Source organism: Hyperoodon ampullatus, assembly GCF_949752795.1.
Source record: "Hyperoodon ampullatus genome assembly, chromosome: 9".
NCBI lineage: Eukaryota > Metazoa > Chordata > Mammalia > Artiodactyla > Ziphiidae > Hyperoodon > Hyperoodon ampullatus.
Window position 1 is genome coordinate 108,273,073 of NC_136922.1, and position 22,482 is coordinate 108,295,554.

Sequence of the window (22,482 nt, forward strand, 5' to 3'; positions counted from 1 at the left end):
GCCTGACTGCGTGTCACAGGATCCCCGTCCTGCCTGTGCACTGCTCTGCACTTTCCTGCACCCACACACAAACGCTGTCTGCCACAACACTTGGATCTCTTCCGGTCTCGCCCCCCTATGGTTTGTCCTTCTGTATCTTTTCGGGGGTCTGTGTCCCTCCTGAAGGCCATGCTTTAGAAGTTCCTTTAGTTGTTAGTGGGAGACTCAGTTTCCATTTGTTATTTATCCCTTTGCTTTTCATGATACTTTAGTGGACATACGAGTCCTGGTTCCAGTTAGGTTTTCTCAGGATCTGGAAGTATCCCCACTGTTCCCTGCCTTCCTTGCTGTTGAGAAAGGTGCAATCTAAATATTGTCCTTTCTCACATATTTTGTCTCTTCTCTTGGACTCTGGTCTCCCACTGACCCACTGCAATGTGTCCAACCGTGACTTTCCAGTTGGCAACGCCCTGCTAGGAACCCAGGCACTCCGGGAGCGTGCAGCATCGCGCCTCCTCGCACTTCTGGGGGCTCCGTGGCCACTCATTCAAGTACTGCCTCTCCTGCCTCCTCCCCTCCCCTCCAGGAACGTGCACGTGATGCCATGCGGACCTTCCATCCCTTGCCTGTCCCTGCACGTTTTCCACCCCTGTCACTCTTGACGCCGCACTTTGGGTCACCTCTTCAGATCCATGCTGCAGCTCAATAACCCTCACTTTATGGCTGGGCGTCTGACCAGCCGTCTAATCCATCCGCAGAGTTTCTAGTTAGCAGGACCATATTTTCTATTTCCATAAGTTCTGGTAATTTTGTTTTAACCTCTCATTCCTTTTTCATTCTGTTGTATTTTTATTGCTGCTTGCATTATTTCCTTAATTATTTCGAACAGTGAATAGGCAGCCTCTTTCAGCCTATTCCATTATTTCTATTCTGAGAGTCTGATTCTTTTACCTGTTGCTTCTTCTGGCTCATCCTAGTGGGCGATTTCTTCCTGTGATCTCGTTTGAGTCCGGGTTTCCCGCTTGTCGCAGATCGAAGTCAGGAAAGTGTGGCTTCCATCTGCCTCTGGGATCTCAGCGGTTCTACAGAACTGTCCTGATAAACACAGTCCTCTGAGAAGGAGCACATGAACACTCACCTAGAAATGCCAACCTTCAGAATAACTTCGAGACTTTCTTTCAGGAACTGTCTTCATAGTTACACATAAATAGTCCAGTTTTTTGGTTGTATAACATTGTTTCTCACCAAAAATCTTCCTGATTGTTGTATTTAACTCCAAAGCACATTTAGATGTTCTAAAACTCTCCACGTATTTTTTCCATGTTGTGTTCTGCTTTCAATGAATATTCAAGCAGACGCATTAGTCTCTGATCACATTTTCAAAGGGGAGTCCCCGCAGTGCCATCAGCAGAGGCAGCTTAGTCAGAATAAGCATATCATCTCTGAGGAACCTGCTTTGGAGATGACCATTCTCAGATGTTTAACACCTGGATCAGTTCGAGGGCAACACTAGTTTTGAAACCAATGTGAGATGGCTCATTAATAGAGGAAACTAATGCTCACCACCACCTCCAGGAGAAGCCAGACTAAAACACAGTACCCCGTCTTAACTCATTTAACAGAAAATTAGCTCTTCAAAAGAACACACGTTACTCCAGAGCAAATCATGTCACCTAAGGATATCTGGTAGATTGCTGGCTAAGCTTTGAAATGCTTCTGGGGAACTGACTTCCGAAGCTTCCCGGCTCCCGCGCTGCCCCATGCGTTGAGTCTGAGCACGTCAGCCTTGCAAGGTGGACCTGGGCCGAGCTCACGGCCACGCAGGAGGGCGCAGCACAGACACGCCAGGGGCTGGTAGCCAGGCCAATCCCATCAGCAGGGCCCACATCAACCTCCACATTTGGGCCTTCTCCCATGGCTACCCACTCCCACCGGCAACATGTGTGAAAACTCAGAAAGCTGGGGACCTCTTTCGGGCTCAGAGGACCTGTGCCCACACCCGCGCTCAGGCAGCGGACTTGTCCCCCGACCTTATGGCGTCTCCTCCCCACACACAGACCTTCGCACTTCAGGCCGGGGGGCTCTTACAAGCCTAAGGGGCAAAGCCCTGAAAAGCAGGCCCTCCCGGCCCTGTGGCCGGCCCCGCCCCTGTGCCTCCCGCGCTGCATGGCCCTCATTGGGGGGGGGGCGCCCCACTCCCCCCGCCTGCCCAGAACTCGCGGTCAACCTGCCGGGGGATGAGCCTCCCCTCAGCATCCTCTCCAGTCTCTCCCATCGCAATGCCTCCTCCTTCCTGCAGTTTAAAGCCTGACTTAAAGCCACCCGGTGTGCACTGTTCCTGCGGAGATCAGGGCGGGGGGCGTGGAGGCGGACGGGGACTTGGAGGGAGAAGAGCTCAGGGCCGCAAACCAGGGAAGGCTCGGGGGGGAGGCTGCGGCCAGACAGAGGCGGCCTGTGGGGCTTGGCAGCACCAGACACGCCTCCGTGAGGCCTAGAGCCACCGGTTCTAAGTCTGCCGGGCAGACCGCGGCCAGAGCGAGGGCTGCGCGCAGTCACCACACACAGTCGGACGCACCGCTCACCACAGAGAAGCTGCGGCCGGGGGTCCTCAGCCACCCACGGGGCACCCCAGTCGGGCCACATCTGAAAAGAGCACCGGGCGAGCTCAGCCCTGCAGGGAGCACAGGCTGGTCCCCCAGCTTCCCGCCCAGGCCACAGCCCCCTTCGCCAACACCCCCAGCACGGGCCCTCACGCCAAGAATTTAATAAGGGAACAGACGACAGAGATGAAAGGAAACCAGGAGGCACGGGAACTTGGCAGGCGGGGAGCAGAAACTGCCGATTCCACCCGGAACCGAGCACAGGTAGCAGCCCGCTCTACCTCATCCATCCCGGGGCATTTTCCCAAGCTGCCAGAGCGGCTCCCGTGGAAAGTCAGGGACGGGGGTCTCTCCAGCCAGGCCTGGGATCAGAGGGAGAGGCAGGGGGCTGACCCCGGCCAGGGCTGTGTCCAGACGCCATCCACTAAGCGACGTTTCCGCTTTGGAGGTTTATCGGATGAGCACGTGAGTACAGACGGCTGACTGGCTGCACGTCTCCCTGGGGCTGGTGACGTTCCCCTTGCCTCGGTCCCTGCAGCGTCCAGGCCGCCACATGAAGGAGCCCCAGCACCGAAGGCGGGTGTCTCTGTGAGAACTCCAGTCCGTCCAGCGTGACCGGGGTGGGGAAAGCCCCCTCCGAGCTGCGCCGACACCTGTTCCTCCTGTTTGCCCGGATGTCAGTTCCCCTTCCCGTGCGCCTCCTTTCTGGTGTGAAAGCGGCTCCCCAGAAGTCCGGCCAGTGCTTCTTCCCTCTCACACTCGAGGCGCCTCCTTAACATGTTAATAAATGTGTGGATCAGCGACTGCAGTGAACACACAAGCTCCACGGCTGCCGTGACTTCAGATGCCGCTGGCTCAGTGCAGCTTGTGGAGGCTGCTTCCCGCCCTCCCCGGCGGGCCTCACGCACCTTTGTGGTCCAGACCACACGCGACAGAGGGACCGGGGCCAGCTTCTGAACTGGGTGCTGATTTCTGTTTAATAACTTTTATAGTTTTTCAGGAACAAAACAAAGGAAAAGGTCAACTTTTCGCGTGGTCCTCAGTGGGAAGGGGCCTGAGTATGGGATGTGAAACCAAAAGACACCTCCAACTGCCTGGTGGTATCACGATTTCACCCTCTCCTGTGGAAACCAAATGATCAAGAGCTCTAACTAAAATAACGCGTTAACACGCTCTAAGTGGAGGCCTCGTTCCCACCCAGAGAGATGAGGCAGGAAAAGCCACGGAGGAGGACAGAAGCCACTCCACCGTCCCCGCTGCTAACGTCTGTATTCGGGGACCTCCTGTGTCAGACACCACGCAGGGTGGGAGGGGTGGGGTGGGCGGGGCGAGGAAGCAAACCCACCCACCCGCCCGCGTGAATGCCACCGTCCAGACGTGCGGGCAACAAAAAGCACAAACCCGCTCCAGGTAAACGGGGCCTGTGACGACACGGTGTGGAGAAAAGTGCAGCAACGGAAAGAGCCCGGAAAGGGGCTCCGACCAGCCTGAGCTCGGGGGACGCGCCCGGCGATGAGCGGACGTCGCCCTTCTCTCCGCTGTGCGGAGGGCCCGTCTCACAGCCTGGGCCTCACCCTGCAGCCCTCGGAAGGCGCCTCCGGGAGCAGGGCACGCAGCCCCCACCCGCCGCCTCCTCGGGGAGATGCGGGCGTTCGGCGCTGGCGGCTCCTCGGCCGCAAAGCTCGGACGCCTGGAAGCCGCCCCACACGCTCTCCGGGGCGCACGGCACAGCCGCGTCCTCAGGGCAGCCTCGCCGCACCCCGCTGGCGGGGGTATCCATGGTCCTCTGCTGCTCCACGTTCAGTCCCTCCCACCTTCCGACCCGGCCAGAGCGACCCCCACGGTGCCCCCTCTGGTCTCCCACCTTCGCTCGTCTGCCTGCCTTCCACGGGCGGGTCTTCGCGTGCATCCCCCCCAGGCCCACGCCCCGGGCCTGGGTTTCCCGGGCTCCGCCCCAGCTCCACAGGCCAGTTTCCAAAGCCTCGGTCAAAGTGCAGGTCTGTCCCACAGAGGCCTTTCCCGGAGTCGGCATCCAGGGGCTCATGGGGCCAGGCAGGTGGCAATAGCTGCCATTCCTCCCAGAAACACATTTTCCCAACGTCCGACAGTCAAAAGGATTTGTGTTCTACATAGAAACCTGGGACGTTTCGGCAGCAAGCAATTGATGTCACTCTGAACCACAGACACCGCCTCTGCAGGTACGAGGTGGGCCAAGGCAGAAGCCAACTTTCACAGAGACACGCGCTCGCCGACTGCTTGGGTGGATGGCTGGGGCGGGCAGGGCCACCGGTGGTGATGCACAGCGGGGACGTCGGCCGTGACCCGCTCAAGGCGAGGCCGCCAACCACACACCGAGGTCCCTCTCGTACCCACCCAGCCTTGCGGACAGAACACAGGTCTATGCGCTCCTCCTCTACCGCCCCTGTCCTGAAACCGTCAACTTCATCTCTGAACTTGCGTTTTGCAGGCACGTGGGGAGAGACGGCGGGGGTGCGTGCTGGCGGAGGGGCACCCCGTCCGCGGGCCTGCCGCCCCTCCTGGCCCGCTCACACATCAACTCGGAGACGCCCTCAACTCAGATCCCAGGGGGCCCCCAGAGACGAGCTCGCCTCCGCCCAGGACTCGCTTCACACACAGAAAGCAAGCAGCGGTGTTCCGAGAAACACAGACAAGGGGGCCCCGTCGCATCCTTTCTGATTCCCGCCACTTCCCCGAATTCCCAGCCATCTATGCTGAATGACGACAGGGAAGGAGAGGGGACGGTAGGGCGGCCAGAGTTCCTCTCCCTCGGTCCTACGTATCCATGGGGGAGCCGAAGGCAGGCTTGATGGGATGTGTCCGCATCGAGAAGTGAAAGAGAGCAGCGTCTCCGCCGTCTAACGTGGACAGCATGTATGCACGTTCGAGCCATGAAACAGGAGTTGGGATCCATTCTGGTGATTTTGCGTGGGCATTAAATGCTCTTATACTTGCATTTAAAACCAGAATTGCACGATATAAAGACAAATGGTGAAAGTCCGTGCTCATAATTTCTTAATTTTTCTTGACTTAGAATGACGTGGAACAGCAAATAAAAACACCAGAACAGGTGGAGGGACACTGCAGAGGAGACGTCTGATGCCTTAGTTCCTGCTCTTCCCCAGCGCTGGGCCTGCGGCTGCGGAGCTGGCACAGGTGGAGCATGCACAGACGTCAGCTCCTGCTCAGGGCGGCTTTTAGGCTCCCCGCCGAGATGCTCTACAGCCCCACCTTGCTTTTCCGATCTGCTTGTGTTAATTTGCGCCCAACTGTAAAAAGCTGAACAAATGTATATATTCAAAATCCCAAGCAGTTAACCGCAGTACCCAATTCTGATTTATCATTTTAGCTCCTGAGACAGAATGCTCTAGAGTCATAACTGACCCACAGAATGGTCACACCGAGCCAGCAGTCCATCCGCTGAGGACGTTCAGTCTTCCTCCCCGGCCGCCCAGCTCACGCCGGCTTGAGTCGCTAGAGTCCATGTGGAAGGGAAGGCTCTCCGTAACTCAGCGTGGGTGACAAAGGGCTTCAACATTTCCTGAGTATTTAGTGAATGGCGCCACCCGCCTCACCTGGGATGGGAACAGTCCTATGAGACGGTATTACTGTACTGCATCCATGCTAAGGAATTTTGATTTTGAGACAGACCATCATTTCAGTATTGCTAAGAAAAAGCCAAAATATTGCCGGTTAAATGACGGCGTGCTATTGATGTAAGATGCACCCCTGATTTCAGGGGTGTTAAGATGTGAACACAAAGTGCGTCTGAGAAACGATGGAACACCATGCAGTGGCTGTGGGGTGGAGTCGTGCTGCACACATGCCTCCCCGGGGCTCAGCCTCTGACACTGGCAGGCCGGCAGCTCTCAGCTGGAGCCTTGTCTGCTCCATTCCTGCAGCCACGGGGAACGGCCTCTCCCTAAGTCACTGCCCCGAGCCTCCTCCTGGGCAGAGAGTATCCCAGGGCCCTGGCCCTCCTTGGGCCCAGCCCCGTGCCCCCATGGGGTCACCTCCGAAGGTTGAACCCAGCTCCAGACCCAGAGCTCCTCTGGGCTCCGCTCAGCACCTCCTGTGCGGCATCACCCTTGCATCCCCCCTCTGCCTAACCAGGCTCCCATCCCCTGCACAGGTGTTATGCCCTGAGCACTCTCCAAGGGCCTGATGCAGCAAACCTCTGTTTCAGTGTCTAGTTCCAGGGCGCCCGACCAAAGGCGTGTGGTGCTGCCCGCACTCCACAGGCAGGGACATGGAAACCAGGAGAGCTTAGGTACTGTCACAATGTGTGTGCCGAGCTGATGGGGCCCACTCGGGGCACAGCTGGAGCTGATGCTTCCTTCTGACTCCAAACCCACCCCCTTTTCTCTCTACAGCGGTTCTTAGAGTGTGGCCTGAGGGCCTCCATGGGTCCCTGAAGCTCTAAGGTGGGCATTAGGTCAAAATTATTTTCATAAAATACTAAGGCACTATTTATCCTTTCCATTTTATTTTCTCTTACACTGGAATTTTCCAGAGGCTATGTGGGTGGAAATTGCCTAGAATGAGTGCAGAAGCAGATATGAGTACCCAACTGTTTTCTCTTAAGGCAAACGTTAAAGAAATATGCAAAAAATTAAAACAAAACAAAAACATAACACTTAGCACATTTTTAAAAATGTTTTGGAAGACAGTTACTATGGTTATTATATAACAAGTTTATTATGACTATTTTTATTTTAAACGGAATTAAAACACAGCTTTTTAAATTTTCTCAATTTTAAGTTTCTAAGACAGTAAGTGCAGATAGTAACCCACAAAAATGCAGAAGCTCTTTGGGGTCTTCAATAATTTTTAATAGTATGAAGGGTTCCTGAGATCAGAATTTTGAGAACTACTGTTCTGCACTCTGCTGCTGGAGTTCTAACCCCAATTCTGCACCAACTGAGTGACACTGGGGACACCCTTTGTGCCTCTGTTGTTTTTTTTTAAATGTACTAAATAAAAAGGTGCATTCCTCTTACAGCAAAAAGAAAGCATGGGTGGAATATTGAAATTATAACTATTTAAAATTATACTCTTCTATACTATACTGAGTATTGCTATTCTCTGTTATTCTATGAAAATTATAACAAAATATATCATATTAACTTACTGTATAAGGTTAAAATGATGTCAAACGTGCAACTTGAGAATCTTAAAACATTCAGATAAAAAATTTAAGACACCCATAGGGAGAAAGTGATTCGTATGCTTGTATTTAAAACAAGTTTTAGGTAATTCAGAGACTCTTAATCCCATTTTATAGGAAAAGAGATATTAAGACACTGGAATCACCTGGGGAATTTTTCAGTGATGCAGATGGCAGGCCCCGTATGAAACCATTCAAGTTAGAATCTTTTGGGGGTAAGGCTCAGACATCCTCTTTTTTGAGGCTTCCCAAGTTATGTTAGTGTGGTGCCAGGGCTGAAACTGCTGCTCTGAAGGCAGAGCGGCTCACTTCCTTCAGTGCAGAGTAATGCAATGGATGTTTTCAACAAGGAAAGGGCAACAGATTAAATAGGCATTCATTTCCATGTCAGACAGAAGAGAGAGTATATATATATATATATATATATTTTTTCCCTCATATATATACAGAGAAAGAGAGGATAGAATTTGGTTGAGTGATCAGTTAATTCTGGGAAGATGGACATGGCCATGGCTGCAATGCTTTAGATAATTCCCAATTGCCACATAAAAGTAGACATAGCAACCAGGCGGTGAGCAAAACCCAGGACCACATTTAAATCAAATCTAAGTGAAGTTATCTCCAAGGACAGGTAACCCCAAGACAATATCCAGAAAGAGTACTAGAGACAAGAAACCTCAAGAAGCCAACTCTGGGCATCAGTAAAAATGGCAGTCCTTCATAAAAACAGTGAGAAAAATGTCAAAGATGGTCAGAATCAACTTTTTCAAAACTCTGGAAATCAAGGCTGGCTGGAATCTGGCGGAAGAATTTACTCAAGAAAAATGGCTGATTCTCAGTAAGAACAGTGAACTTCCTGGCTTGGTAACTTGCCCTATTTCCATCATCTTCTCCATCTCCACCACAGCCTGGAAATGAACAGCCAGAATCACAGTGAAAACAGAAGCCTGGCAGCCATGGGAAATGGCAGGACAGGCTGGAGCTCCTCAAAGCCTCACTACCAGAAGACTGTCACTATCTGACCTGGCTGTGGTTCCCTAGAAGACCTGACTTGTCTTTATTTAATCTGACTCACAGCTCAACATGTGTGAAAGCCTCTTCCCCAGGGGCAGTTGTTGAAAACATTTAGAGGCATGTTCAATGTCTCAGTTGCCTACAGTGGGGGTAACAGTTGGGGCAAACAATAGACGAACCAAGAATCTGTAAGGAAAAACTCAGGAATGAGACATCCATAGGGGCTTTGTAGAGCTCTCCCATAATCCTGGGAATCTGGATGGCCACAAGCATGTGTAGGGCTGACCGCATACCCAGGGCTGTGCATATGCTCAGGAAAGACATGAGAAGACCCTCAGTGCTCACCTCTGGATGCCCTTGAGGCTCTGAGCCAGTGGGAAGTAAAGCCCAAGGCAGAGTTCTCAGCTGCCTGGCTGAGTGTTGAGGGTATACACATACAGAACCTTCAGCAAAGCCTAGAGACTTACTGATTCCAGGTGTCTAAGGAAACCAGTCCAGTCATGATCTGACCACTAAGTTAGCTGAGCCAAGACTTCAGTGGCCACACACAACAGAGTACAGACTTTACAGCGTTAGTTTACCAGAGTCACTAAACAAATAGACAATAACAAATAGTAACAACAACAACAACAAACCTTGAGTAGGGGGAAGAACCTGATTTCTAGAGTTGCCATGCTATATCATTTAAAATATCCAGTTTTGGGGCTGCCCTGGTGGCGCAGTGGTTGAGAGTCCGCCTGTCGATGCAGGGGACGCAGGTTCGTGTCCCGGTCTGGGAAGATCCCACATGCCGTGGAGCGGCTAGGCCCGTGAGCCATGGCCGCTGAGCCTGCACGTCCAGAGCCTGTGCTCCGCAACAGGAGAGGCCACAACAGTGAGAGGCCCGTGCACCGCAAAAAAAAAAAATAAAAAAAAAATAAAATAAAATATCCAGTTTTCAATGGAAATTTTTGGGACCTGCAAAGAAACAAGAGAGTATGCTCCTCCACGCCATGAGGAATGTGGGATCTTGATTCTCCAGGGATCAAGCCCACATCCCCTGCTCTGGAAGCATGGAGTCGTAACCACTGTACTGCCAGGGAAGTCCCCCAGTGATCTTAAAAAATGAAAGTGTATTCTACTCCTGAATCTTAGTGAGTCACTGTAATCACCAAAAAGAACACATTTTCTTTGTTTAAAAAAAAAAAAGAAAGAAAGAAAGTATGCTCCATACATAGAGGGGGAAAACAAACAATAAAAACTGTCCCTGAGAAACTGGATGTTGAACTTACTAGACAGAGACTTTACATGAGCTATTTTAAATATGTTCAAAAAACTAAAGGATACCACGTCTAAAGAACTCATGGAGAGAATGAGAACAACGTGTCATCAAATAGAAAATACCAATAAAGAGGTAAAAATAATATTAAAAAAAATAGAAATTCTTCAGTTAAAAATTATAATAACTGAAATGAAAAGTCCGCTAGAATAGCTCAACAGCAGATCTGAGCAGGCAGAGAAAGAATCAGCAATCTTGAGGATAATCAGTTGAGATTATCCAGTCTGAGGAACAGAAAGAAAAAAGAATGATGAAAAATGAACAGAGCCTATGAGACATCATCAGATACACCAACATACACATAACAGAAGTCTCAGATGGAGGAGAGAGAGAGATGGGCCAGAAAGAATATTTAAAGACATAATGACCCAAACTCCCCAAATTTGATGAAAACTATGAATCAGCACATCCAATAAGCTTAAGAAATCCGAAGTAGGACAAACTCAAAGAGATCCACATGTAGACACGTCAGCATCAAACTGACAAAAGCCAGAGTGAGAATCTTGAAAGCAGCAAGAGAGAAGCAACTCATCCCATACAATGGATCCCCAACAATGTTAACAACTAACTTTTCATCAGAAACTGTGGAGGCCACAGGCAGTGATATGACACATTCAAAATCCTAAAAGAAAGACTGTCAACCAAGAATTTTATATCCATCAAAACTATCTTTCAAAAATGAAGACAAGGGCTTCCCTGGTGGCGCAGTGGTTGAGAGTACGCCTGCCGATGCAGGGGACACAGGTTTGTGCCCTGGTCCGGGAAGATCCCACATGCCATGGAGCGGCTAGGCCCGTGAGCCATGGCCGCTGAGCCTGCGTGTCCGGAGACTGTGCTCCACAATGGAAGAGACCACAACAGTGAGAGGCCCACGTACAGCAAAAAAAAAAAAAAAAAAAAAAAATGAAGACAAACAAAAACAGAGAATCCATTGTTAGCAAGCCTTCCCTAAAGGAAATACCAAAGGAAGTACTTCAGACAAAAACAAAAGGAAACTAGATAATAACTCACATCCAAGTGAAGAAATAACGAGCACAAGAAAAGGTAACTATGTGTGTAAACATAAACAACAGAATACATGTATTTTGTGTATCTAACCTTTTATTTGCTCCTGAGTTAAAAGCAGCGACATAAGGCAATAATTATAAATCTGTGTTGATAGATATATAATGTATAAAAATATAATTTGTGTGACAATAACAGCAAAAAGGAGGGAGGAGGGACAGAAGCAATACATGAATAAAGCTTTTGTATACAATTGAAATTGAGTTGTATTAATATCAATTAGGTGTTATAAATTAAGATAGTAATTGTAATCCCCAGGGCAAGCACTAAAAAAATGGTAAAAAATTAATATAATGACAAGGAATTTTAAATGATACACTAGAAGATACCTATTAAACAAAAGAAGACAGTAATGGAGGAATATAAAAACCAAAAGAAAAAGCATAAAACAGAAAAACAAATAGCAAAACAGAAGACATAAATCCTACCTAATCAGTAATTGCATTAATGTAAATGGGTTAAATATTCCAAGTAAAAGTCAAAGATTGGTAGAATAGATTTCGAAAGCATGATCCAAGTATATGCTATGAGAAACACATTTTATTTTCAAAGACACAGATAGTTGAAATTAAAAGGCTGAAAAAAGAAATGTCATTACATAGTAACCAAGGACATCCCTGGTGGTGCAGTGGATGAGACTCCACGCTCCCAGTGCAGGGGCCCTGGATTCATTTCCTGGTGGGGGAACTAGATCCCACATGCATGCCTCAGTGAAGCGTTCGCATGCCACAACCAGGGAGCCTGCCTGCTGCAACTAAGACCCGGTGCAAACAAATAAATAAATATTAAAAAGATAATAACCAAAAAAGAACAGGAGTGTCTATACTAATATTAGGTGCAATCAACTTTAAGACAAAAGGTGTTGCTAGAGACAAAGGGTCAATCTACCAAGAAAATATAATGATTATAAATATACAGGCACTTAACAACCGAGCTCCAATGTACGAAAAGAAAAACTGTCAGAATCGAAGGGAGAAATAGACAATAAGAGTCAGAGATTTCAATACTACACTTTCAATAATGGATAGAGCAACTAAAGAAAAGACCAGCAAAAAAACAGAGTACTTGGACAACACTGCAAACCAACTAGACCTAACAGACATTATAGAACACAACACAGCAAAATACATATTCTTTTCAAATGCACATGGAATATTCTTAGAGAGAAACCATATTTTAGGTCATAAAACAAGTATAAAGTTAATATATATGACCCAGAAATTCCACTCTAGGTATACCCAAAAGAATTGAAAACATATGTTGTCCCAAAAACTTGTACTGAGTACTCATAACAATGTTGTTCATAATGGCCAAAAATGGAACGATTCAAATGTCCACCAACTGATAAATGGATAAACAAAATATGGTATATCCAGGCAATAGAATATTATTCAGCCTTAAAAAGGAACATAGTACTGATACATGCTGCAGAATGAATGCAACTTGAAAACATGATGCTGAGGAAAAGAAAGCTAACACAAAAAGTCCACGTTTGTATGAACTCAGTTATATGAAATGTCCCAAACAGGCAAATCCATTAAGAAGGAAACTAGATCAGTGGTAGCTAGGAGTTGGGGGCGGGGCATGCACAGGAAGAGGGAGTGAGTACTGAGTCATCTTTGAGGTTTCTTTTCTGATAAAGGCTAGTGGTGATGAACAACTTCATGAACATACTAAAAACTACTAACCTGTACACTTCCAAAGAGTTCATCTGTGGCACGTCAATTATATCACAATGATATAAAAGAAGAAGTAACCTGCCACATGTTTTTTGACACTGCACCCCCCCCCCCAAAAAAAAACCCCACAGAACAGAGAGCTCCACAGAGTTAGAAAAGCTTTAGAAACTCAGCCTCCTTCTAAACATTCAGGGAAACTAAGTTCACATTTTTAAAAAGAGCAACGAAAAACTGCAGGCATCAAATCCCATAAAAAGTTACCAAGAGGAGACAAAAAGGAAGAAACAGAATAACATCACTACAGACAATGGGAAAGCAGGCCAGAAAGGAGGGACAGTGAGCAGTGACACACAGCTCCTCGGGGACTCAGGATCAGATGAGGGTCATGGCGAGGTTACAGCACACGCTCACCACAAGACCTGGTGCTAAGGTAAACAGACACAACCATAAGAACAAATGGGAAACGCAGAGGGCGTGAGCAAAGGCAATTCGTAACTGTTCTCAGCAATAGCAGTTGGAAGAGATAGTCTTCATATTGTTTGAGACTGTTGCCTGTGCAAAGTAGCATAAACTTAGTCAATATTATGGCAACATTCCCTGTCCCCTGGAAAACCACCATTCTCATTGTGGAAGAAAGGAAATTTAAATATAATATTAAAAGTGTTACATAAACTTTGTAGTCCTAATTTGAATTAGAAATATCAGTATGAATTCATGAGGATATATATAAACGCATGTGTGTTTATATGTGTGTGTACACACACACACGTACAGGTTGTGTACAGTTCTCTGTATCTGTGCTTCATTTTACAATCAAATGATTAAAAAGTGTCTTTAAAGGAAAGAGGCCTTAGTGATGGGATCCTACAGCTAGTTTATGTTGGAGATGAGCCTCAGATGTCCTGGCTCGCGGTCAGGGAATGGCCTGTCCCCGTGTGGCCACGCCTTCCCCGCTGTGCAGGTTTACTGTGGAGTCGGGATGCACCTGTCCAACAAGACACCTACTGCTCACCAGGCGCCAGGGGTGCCAGCGCAGCAGCGAACAACCACAGCCAGGCCCGCGGAGCTCCTCACACACTACATCCAAAAGTAATGGTGCCACAGAGGAGAGCAAAGCCAAGACGGATGCTTTACTTGACTGTGATGAGTGACACTGGAATGGAAAGTTCCAGAATAAGAGCCCACTCCAGAAAGACGCAGAGGGAGTATTGTAGGCAGACAGGTGGGGTGAGGAGGGAAGGCAGGCGGCCAGGACAGGTGAGGTACAGAGCTGGTGTCACAGGCGAGGTGGTGGGTGCTGATGACATTTACGCGAACGAGCAAAGACTGAGAAAGCGCAGGTTTGGGAAGGGGTGTGAACAGAACGAATGGTCCCCTTCTGGCACGTGTTCCTTTCCAGCTGACCGGGTCTGGAGCGGGCAGAGGCCGTGCTGGAGATAAACTGCACAAGGCCCCAGCACACAGGTGACCCTCAGGGCCCCCACCAAAAGGAGGGGCTTCTGACACTGGAAGGGTGACACCCCCCAGCACACAGGTGACCCTCAGGGCGCCCCACTGAAAAGAGTGGCTTCTGACACTGGACGGGTGACACCCCCCAGCAGCCATGACCTGCGTGGTCTGCTTCACCACCCGCCTCCAGAAACTACTATCTTTCCTCTGTCTGGGGTCCAGTCAGTGTTCCTCTCTGCCACCAAAGGAATCCTGCCCTGTGCCAGGTAGTGTGCTGAGCCCCTGGGCCCTTAAAAGCCTCAAGAAACTCAAGTGCAGAAACAATGTCCCTTAGTGGTCACTGAGGCTCCTCAAAGCTGAGCTGTGTGAGGCTGCAGTGCTACCTAGGGGAGGGGTCGGCGGGACCCAGCCCTGGCCTCGTTGGCCCCTTACCACACGGCACCTAAACCCAAAAACTGCTGCCTGCCCACCACGTGGGCCTGTTTAAAACCGAGCTTTGAAGCTAATGTTGGTTATTTGGGAAGCAGGTGCTTTAACAGGAGTTCCTTTCACAGACACGGCCGGGCATGTGGAGGAGTTAGAAGCACCCCGGGTGCAGGGCAAGGGGGCTGTGAGAACGGGGAACCCTCCACCACCGCCGTCTCCCCTCCACTTGCCGGACCCTTGCTGGCCCCTGGGCCGTGTTTCCAGCGGGAGTGAACGTGCAGCTGGACGTCGCGTAACCCTGTGAAGGGCAAGTGTCACTTCGTGACCAGGACCCATCCTCACGTGCTCCCCTCCACCCCACGGCGCAAGCCCACCAGGAGCTCGGGCTGGTGGCCTCGGCCAGACCCCAGCAAGAAGGGGTGACCCCAGTTTCCAAGGGCACAGGGCAGGTGTTCCAACAGCAGCCGACGGGTGAGTGAGTGCGCGTCACTGGAGCCGAGGTAGCTGCCGCGCGGGAGCCAAGGCTCAGCCCGACTGACCACCTCTGCAGCCCACGCTGGTTTCCCACATTCCATTCCATATCATTAGGGGATTTCTTTTCTTTCTCTTTTAGTGAAATGCGACCTTGTGTTAGATTGCTAATTTTTGCTTTTTTTGTTTTTTGCTTTTGACGTACAGCTCAATACGTCAGGGGACTCTTGCCAGGAAATAAATCCATAGATGTTTCTATGACAGCAAATCACATGCCAAAGAGTGACATTTATATGCTGAATTTTAATGGCTTGTCAGAAGGGAAACATATGTTTTTAAAAATTTAATACATGAGAGGAAACTTACACAAGCCTCTTAGAGAGCCTCATCCACCAGAGGGCAGACAGCAGAAGCAAGAAGAACTACAATCCTGCAGCCTGTGGAACAAAAACCACATTCACAGAAAGATAGACAAGATGAAAAGGCAGAGGGCTATGTACCAGATGAAGGAACAAGATAAACCCCCAGAAAAACAACTAAATGAAGTGGAGATAGGCAACCTTCCAGAAAAAGAATTCAGAATAATGATAGTGAAGATGATCCAGGACCTCGGGAAAAGATCGAGAAGATGCAAAAAATGTTTAACAAACACCTAGAAGAATTAAAGAACAAACAAACAGAGATGAACAATACAATAACTGGAATGAAAAATACACTAGAAGGAATCAATAGCAGAATAACTGAGGCAGAAGAACGGATAAGTGACCTGCAAGACAGAATGGTGGAATTCACTGCTGTGAAACAGAATAAAGAAAAAAGAATGAAAAGAAACGAAGACAGCCTGAGAGACCTCTGGGACATTAAACGCAACAACATTCGCATTATAGGGGTCCCAGAAAGAGAAGAGAGAGAGAAAGGACCAGAGAAAATATTTGAAGAGATTATAGTCAAAAACTTCCCTAACATGGGAAAGGAAATAGCCACCCAAGTCCCGGATAGAAAGCCCAGAGATAAACCCACGCACCTATGGCCAACTAGTCTATGACAAAGGAGGCAAGGATATACAATGGAGAAAAGACAGTCTCTTCAATAAGTGGTGCTGGGAAAACTGGACAGCTACATGTAAAAGAATGAAATTACAACAATCCCTAACATCACACACAAAAATCAACTCAAAATGGATTTGAGACCTAAATGTAAGACCAGACACTATAAAACTCTTAGAAGAAAACACAGGAAGTACACATAAATCACAGCAAGATCTTTTTTAATCCACCTCCTAGAGTAATGGGAATAAAAACAAAAATAAACATATGAGACCTAATGAAACTTAAAAGCTTTTTCACAGCAAAGGAAACCATAAACAAGACGAAAAGACAACCCTCAGAATGGGAGAAAATATTTGCAAACGAATCAACAGACAAAGGATTAATCTCCAAAATACATAAACAGCTCATGCATCTCAATATTAAAGAAACAACCCAATCCAAAAATGGGCAGAAGACCTAAATAGACATTTCTCCAAAGAAGACATACAGATGGCCAAGAAGCACATGAAAAGCTGCTCAACATCACTAATTATTAGAGAAATGCAAATCAAAACTGCAGTGAGGTGTCACCTCACACCAGTTAGAATGGGCATCATCAGAAAATCTACAAACAACAAATGCTGGAGAGGGTGTGGAGAAAAGGGAAGCCTCTTGCACTGTCGGTGGGAATGTAAATTGATACAGCCACTATGGAGAACAGTATGGAGAACAGTTCCTTAAAAAACTAAAAATAGAATTACCATATGATTCAGAAATCCCACTACTGGGCATATACCCAGAGTAAACCATAATTCAAAAAGACACATGCACCCCAATGTTCATTGCAGCACTATTTACAATAGTCAGGTCATGGAAGCAACCTAAATGCCCATCGACAGACGAATGGATAAAGAAGATGTGGTACATATATACAATGGAATATTACTCAGCCATAAAAAGGAACAAAATTGAGTCATCTGTTGAGACGTGGATGGATCTAGAGACTGTCATACAGAGTGAAGCAAGTCAGAAAGAGAAAAACAAATATCGTATATTAATGCATGTATGTGGAACTAGAAAAATGGTACAGATGAACCGGTTTGCAGGGCAAAAGTTGAGACACAGATGTAGAGAACAAACGTATGGACACCAAGGGGGGAAAGCGGCGGGGCGGTGGTGGTGGTGGTGGTGGGATGAACTGGGAGACTGGGATTGACATGTATACACTGATGTGTATAAAACTGATGACTAATAAGAACGTGCTGTATAAAAAATAAAATAAAATTCAAAAATTAGAATAAAAACAACTAATAATACACTTTTTTTGGGTTATTTGTATGGAAATATGTTAATATAAATGTTTCAGACATTACATGAAATTCTTAAAACTCTTAAAAAAAAATTTAATGCACGAGAGAACAATGTGTCCACCCATGAAACACTGCTGACTGCAGGAGACAAGGATAGTGAATAAAAGTGAACATATTCTGCTCCTTGACGTATGCATTTACATTGAAGAAGCAAGTTGCACAGTGAAACCCCGTTTTCCCTTCCTTCTTCCAGAGGAAGGCCCTGCAAGCTGCCGTCTGTCACTGAGACCAAACCCTCATCTCTGAGGAGTGGCCGTGATGAGCCCGAGCAACAGCAATCGCAACACGCAGCCGACTCTGCCGTGGACGCGGCTGCCGAGGCCATGAGACGGCAGGGAGGTTGGATCCTGTGATTTTCCACACGAGAGGGTGAAAACATGAGTCCCAGGCGTGAGACTCTCAGTTGGATGATGATTTTCCCTGAGATCCATCATTACACCCCATAACGTCTGTAGACCTGACCTCCAGAAACTGACCCTCACACCCAAGGACAACGGGCAGTTTGGAGGGGAGTCTACCCGTAAGGCCTGCGGCCGCCACCTCCATGCTGGTCAGCGGGGGGAGAGACAGAGAAGGAGTCCCGGAATCAGCCGCCCGGGGAGGGGGGAGGGGAGCACGGAGAGCTGCAGCATTAGCCGGCAGAGGGGCCCAGGGAGAAACACAGAATCACGTCCAGAAAGTACTAGAACAAGCAGTTTAGGAGAGCACAAATGTCCCCACGATGCTTCTTTTCAACCTAGTGTATAAAACCTTATTTCACGCCTACACCTCCAGGCTTACTAGGGCAAGTCCTCCACTGCCGCTAAGACAGAAGGAAATGCAACGTGCCACCAGGTACAAACTAACAGAGTAAAATGCCATGGGCCTGTCCAGTCACTCGGACATGCCCTCTAGTGGCCCAGGAGCAAAGAGCCACCAGCAGCAGAAGCCAAAACACCATCCCCAACCAGGACCCCAGGCCCAAAAGAACTCCTCCAGCTTCTGTGCGAGGCGCCACAGGGCTCCCGAGACACCGAGTGCAACCTGCTCAGGACTGGCTGGGGGAATCAGCTTAAAAATAGGGCGTTCCCGGGAGGGACCAGGTGTTCCAGGGAGGGACTGAGCTGGGCTCAGGAAGGACAGGACTGCGGCTCCAGGCCCCGAATGTCCTTCCCGCCTGTCCCCTCGCGTCATGATCACAGGGAACCTCCAGACTGGCTCCCATAGGGCACAGCCGTGCTCGTCGGTCAGTGAGCGGACCTGTGTTATCATCATCATCGTCACCACTGTTCTAAGGAAAGAACTAGAACATATCCTCATCCCTTGGAAGATGGCTGTTTTTCCGGCATTTGAACTGATGCACAGAGCTAACCAACTTAGCAGAAACTTTGCGATAATTCCACTGGAAGAAAAATAGGTGGGCATGATCTGTGTGATAGCTCCATAAACTGGAAACAGAGTATCAAATAAACAATATTTAACACTTGGAAATACTTACGTTTATAAAAGGGTTTAAAATATTTTACTTGATTTCAGCGTTTGACCTTCACAACAGCCCTGTCTGATCATCCACATTTACCAGACGAAGAAACCGCCCCTCAAAGAGCTTTAGTAACTGCCCTCGCCTCCATACCCGCTGCCAGGAGACAGGCAGGCAGTTCATCACAAAACTAAACGTGCCGTCACCAAACGACCCAGCAATCACACTCCTTGGTATTTACCCAAAGGAGCCGAAAACTCATGTCCACACAACCCTGCACACAGACGTTTATGGCAGCTTATTCATAATTGCCAACACTTGGAAGCAACAAAGATGTCTTTCAGTAGGTCAACTGGTAAATAAATTGGTCCACTCAGACAATGGAATATTATTCGGCGCTAAAAAGAAACAAGCTGTCAAGCCATGAAAAGCCATGGAAGAAACTTCAAAGCATATTACTAAGTGAAAGAAGCCAATCTGAAAAGGTTACATACTGTATGATCCCAACTGTATGACATTCTGGAAAAGGCAGTTAAAAGATGAGTGTTTGGGCTTCCCTGGTGGCGCAGTGGTTGAGAGTCCACCTGCCGATGCAGGGGACACGGGTTCGTGCCCCGGTCCGGGAAGATCCCACATGCCGCGTTGCGGCTGGGCCTGTGAGCCATGGCTGCTGAGCCTGCGCGTCCGGAGCCTGTGCTCTGCAACGGGAGAGGCCACAGCAATGAGAGGCCCGCGTACCACGAAAAAAAAAAAAAAAAAGATGAGTGTTTGCCAAGGATTGGCGGGAGGGGAGGGATGAACAGGTGGGGCACCGAAGCTTTTGAGGGCAGTGAAACTACTCTACGCAATCCCGTAATGGTAGATGCATGACATCACACGTTGGTCAAAACCCGCAGAACGTACAAAACAAAAAGTTAACCCTGATGTGAACTATGGATGTTAGTTGATAATAATGTATCAGTACTGACCCATCACCCCAAAGCCAGATGTTGACAATCGAGAAAGCCTTCTGAAGCGGGGAAGTGGTGCATGCAAACTCTCTACTCCTGCTCAACCTTTCTGTAAATTTAGAACTGCTCAAAACAATGAAATCTATTCATTAAAAAACTGGGCTTCCCTGGTGGCGCAGTGGTTGAGAGTCCGCCTGCCAATGCAGGGGACACGGGTTCGTGCCCCGGTCTGGGAGGATCCCATGTGCCGCGGAGCAGCTGGGCCCGTGAGCCATGGCCGCTGGGCCTGCGCGTCCGGAGCCTGTGCTCCGTAACGGGAGAGGCCACAACAGTGAGGCCCGCGCACTGCAAAAAAAAAAAACAACCTATTTTCCACTATGTTTTGCCTCCTCCATGAAGCACTCTCTGTATGTCTCGAACTCCCTTTGAAATGACTGAAATGATCTCACAGTCTGACCCCGTGAGATTGAACCGCGATACACACTGGATCCCCAGCTTCACGGCCTCCTGTCACAGTGCTGGGAACAGGCGCTGGGGACTGGGATGGGGATACAAGGACACATCCTGACCAAGCTGGGACACTGAACCCTCAAAACTGCTCGGGGAGGAAAAGCACCCCTTCCTCTCCTGAGGAACCTGCAATGCCCCCCAGGTGGTGGCCTTGCTGCCCTGCTGACCCTCCACCTCTCTGTGCGTCTCAACCCACATCTGGACGGCAGTCGCAGCAGGCCCAGAGGGTGAGGCATGGCCACAGAGAGAGTGCCACATGAAAGAATTGCATGATGTTGCCAATTTGTAGCAACAGAAACACATGTGGGGATGGATCTTCAGGATGTGAGGTCAACGTGGAATGAACAGAAATTGGACCAGGCGGAGTTTATTGATATGGGCCCCTAAGCACAGATTCTCCAGCCAACGGCTCCAGCAGTCTCCACCGCTGGCTGACATAAATAGGGACACAAGGTCCCTACTGAAGTGGAAACACCAGAACTCCCTTTTTACGTGACAGAGGCATGTGCCCAAAGGCTTAGAGAGATCAGCACAGTCGACCTGCCAATGACCCCAGGAGGGTCCAGAGGGCGCGAGAAATAAGTTCATGGGTCCCAGCATCCTCGAAGAGCTCACAGTGATGCCCACATGTGTCAGGAATACACTGGGAGCTGCTTCCATTCATCTGGGACCCCTGAGTGCACAGGATGATGGGGCCTTGGGGAGGCAGGGGCCAAGTGGGGGCACTTAAGTGCCAAAGAGAAGGGGATGTGGTCACCACAGAGCACCGATCAGAAGAAAGTGGCCCATGAGGCCTGGGGCATTGGTTAGCTGCTGGCAGTGCTCCTAGAGCTGGACGAGATGGGCCTTCCACCGGCATCCAGGGACCTGCACCAGCAGGAAGGTTCTACATCTACTGAATCGCCAAAATAGTCACAGCCCCTCCACCAGTTTCCACACTTGGAAACTCCATGTCACAGACCAGAGCCCCTTGAAGGATGGGTGGGAGCAAGCCCCCTGGAGGAAAGACTCTGCTGCACGAGCCAGACGCTCATCCTGTTCATCTCTCCCCCAGCCTCCAAAAGGGACCTGCAGCCTTTTACCGGGGCAGCCGTGCACTGAGGGAAAGGACATCAGCAGACTCTTCAGTGACCACTGGACACCGGCTCTCAACTGACTGTAACACCAGAAGAGCCAAAACATCACCAAGGCCTGCCGGGCACAGAGGGGCTTACGGGGCCGGCGAGCAAACCCATCCTGTGGTTACTGCCCGGCTCTGGAATGCACACACTCAGCGGCGGCCAGAATCCCCACCCTGTTCCCCGACCTGCGGAGGGAGGGTATCACGTGGGAAAGGCACTCAAAGTACCTCTACTTAAGTGTAAACGCCACAGTTTCCACTTACGACATCATAGACCAAAAGCAACATCCCATTCCCGGAGGGACTGCAGAGGTTTGCGCCGCCACCAAGGAGGGTGAGGACTCCCACGCCCGTCCATGGACGGCAGCGTGTCCTGGAGGACGGCGGTGGGTTCCATGAAGGGACCCGCATGGGGCCAACCGCTGCCGTCGCCACGTGTCTTCTCTGCCGGAGCGAGTGGCACGGCCCACGGCACCTGCTCCCCCACCCGCGGGGTTCATCAGAGGAAGCCCACTCTCATGGGCCAGGCCAGCCGTACCGCCACATGTCAGCGCTCCAGCCCCTGGCACTGTCCAGGGCTCTGGGGCCCTGATCGCTTTTCGTCTCACACTGGACACTGAGGACACTGTGGGCAGGAGGCAGCCACGGTCCCACGTGCCCGGGTGAGACGCCTGCGCTCGGAGGGTCCACGGCAGACCCGATGCTGCAGGAGCCCAGGAAGGCCGCGGCAGGTGAGTCACAGTGCAGACCTACAGGGTCCATCCTCTGCAGGAAACGCCTCTCCCTGAGGAAGCTGCCCCTGGCCTGCTCCTGGGCCTCATTCAAGGCTGCACGCTTGACCGCGGGCCACCGAGCAGCC

At 49.5% G+C, this 22,482-nt stretch overlaps 1 protein-coding gene across 1 annotated transcript in view; it reads right to left on the reverse strand.

Moving 5' to 3' along the window:
• Positions 1-22,482, reverse strand: part of PTPRN2 (protein tyrosine phosphatase receptor type N2) — a gene marked incomplete at both ends in the record, with an annotated part of 706,645 nt that overhangs the window by 499,044 nt on the left and 185,119 nt on the right. The gene's annotated exons all lie outside the window — the stretch shown is intronic.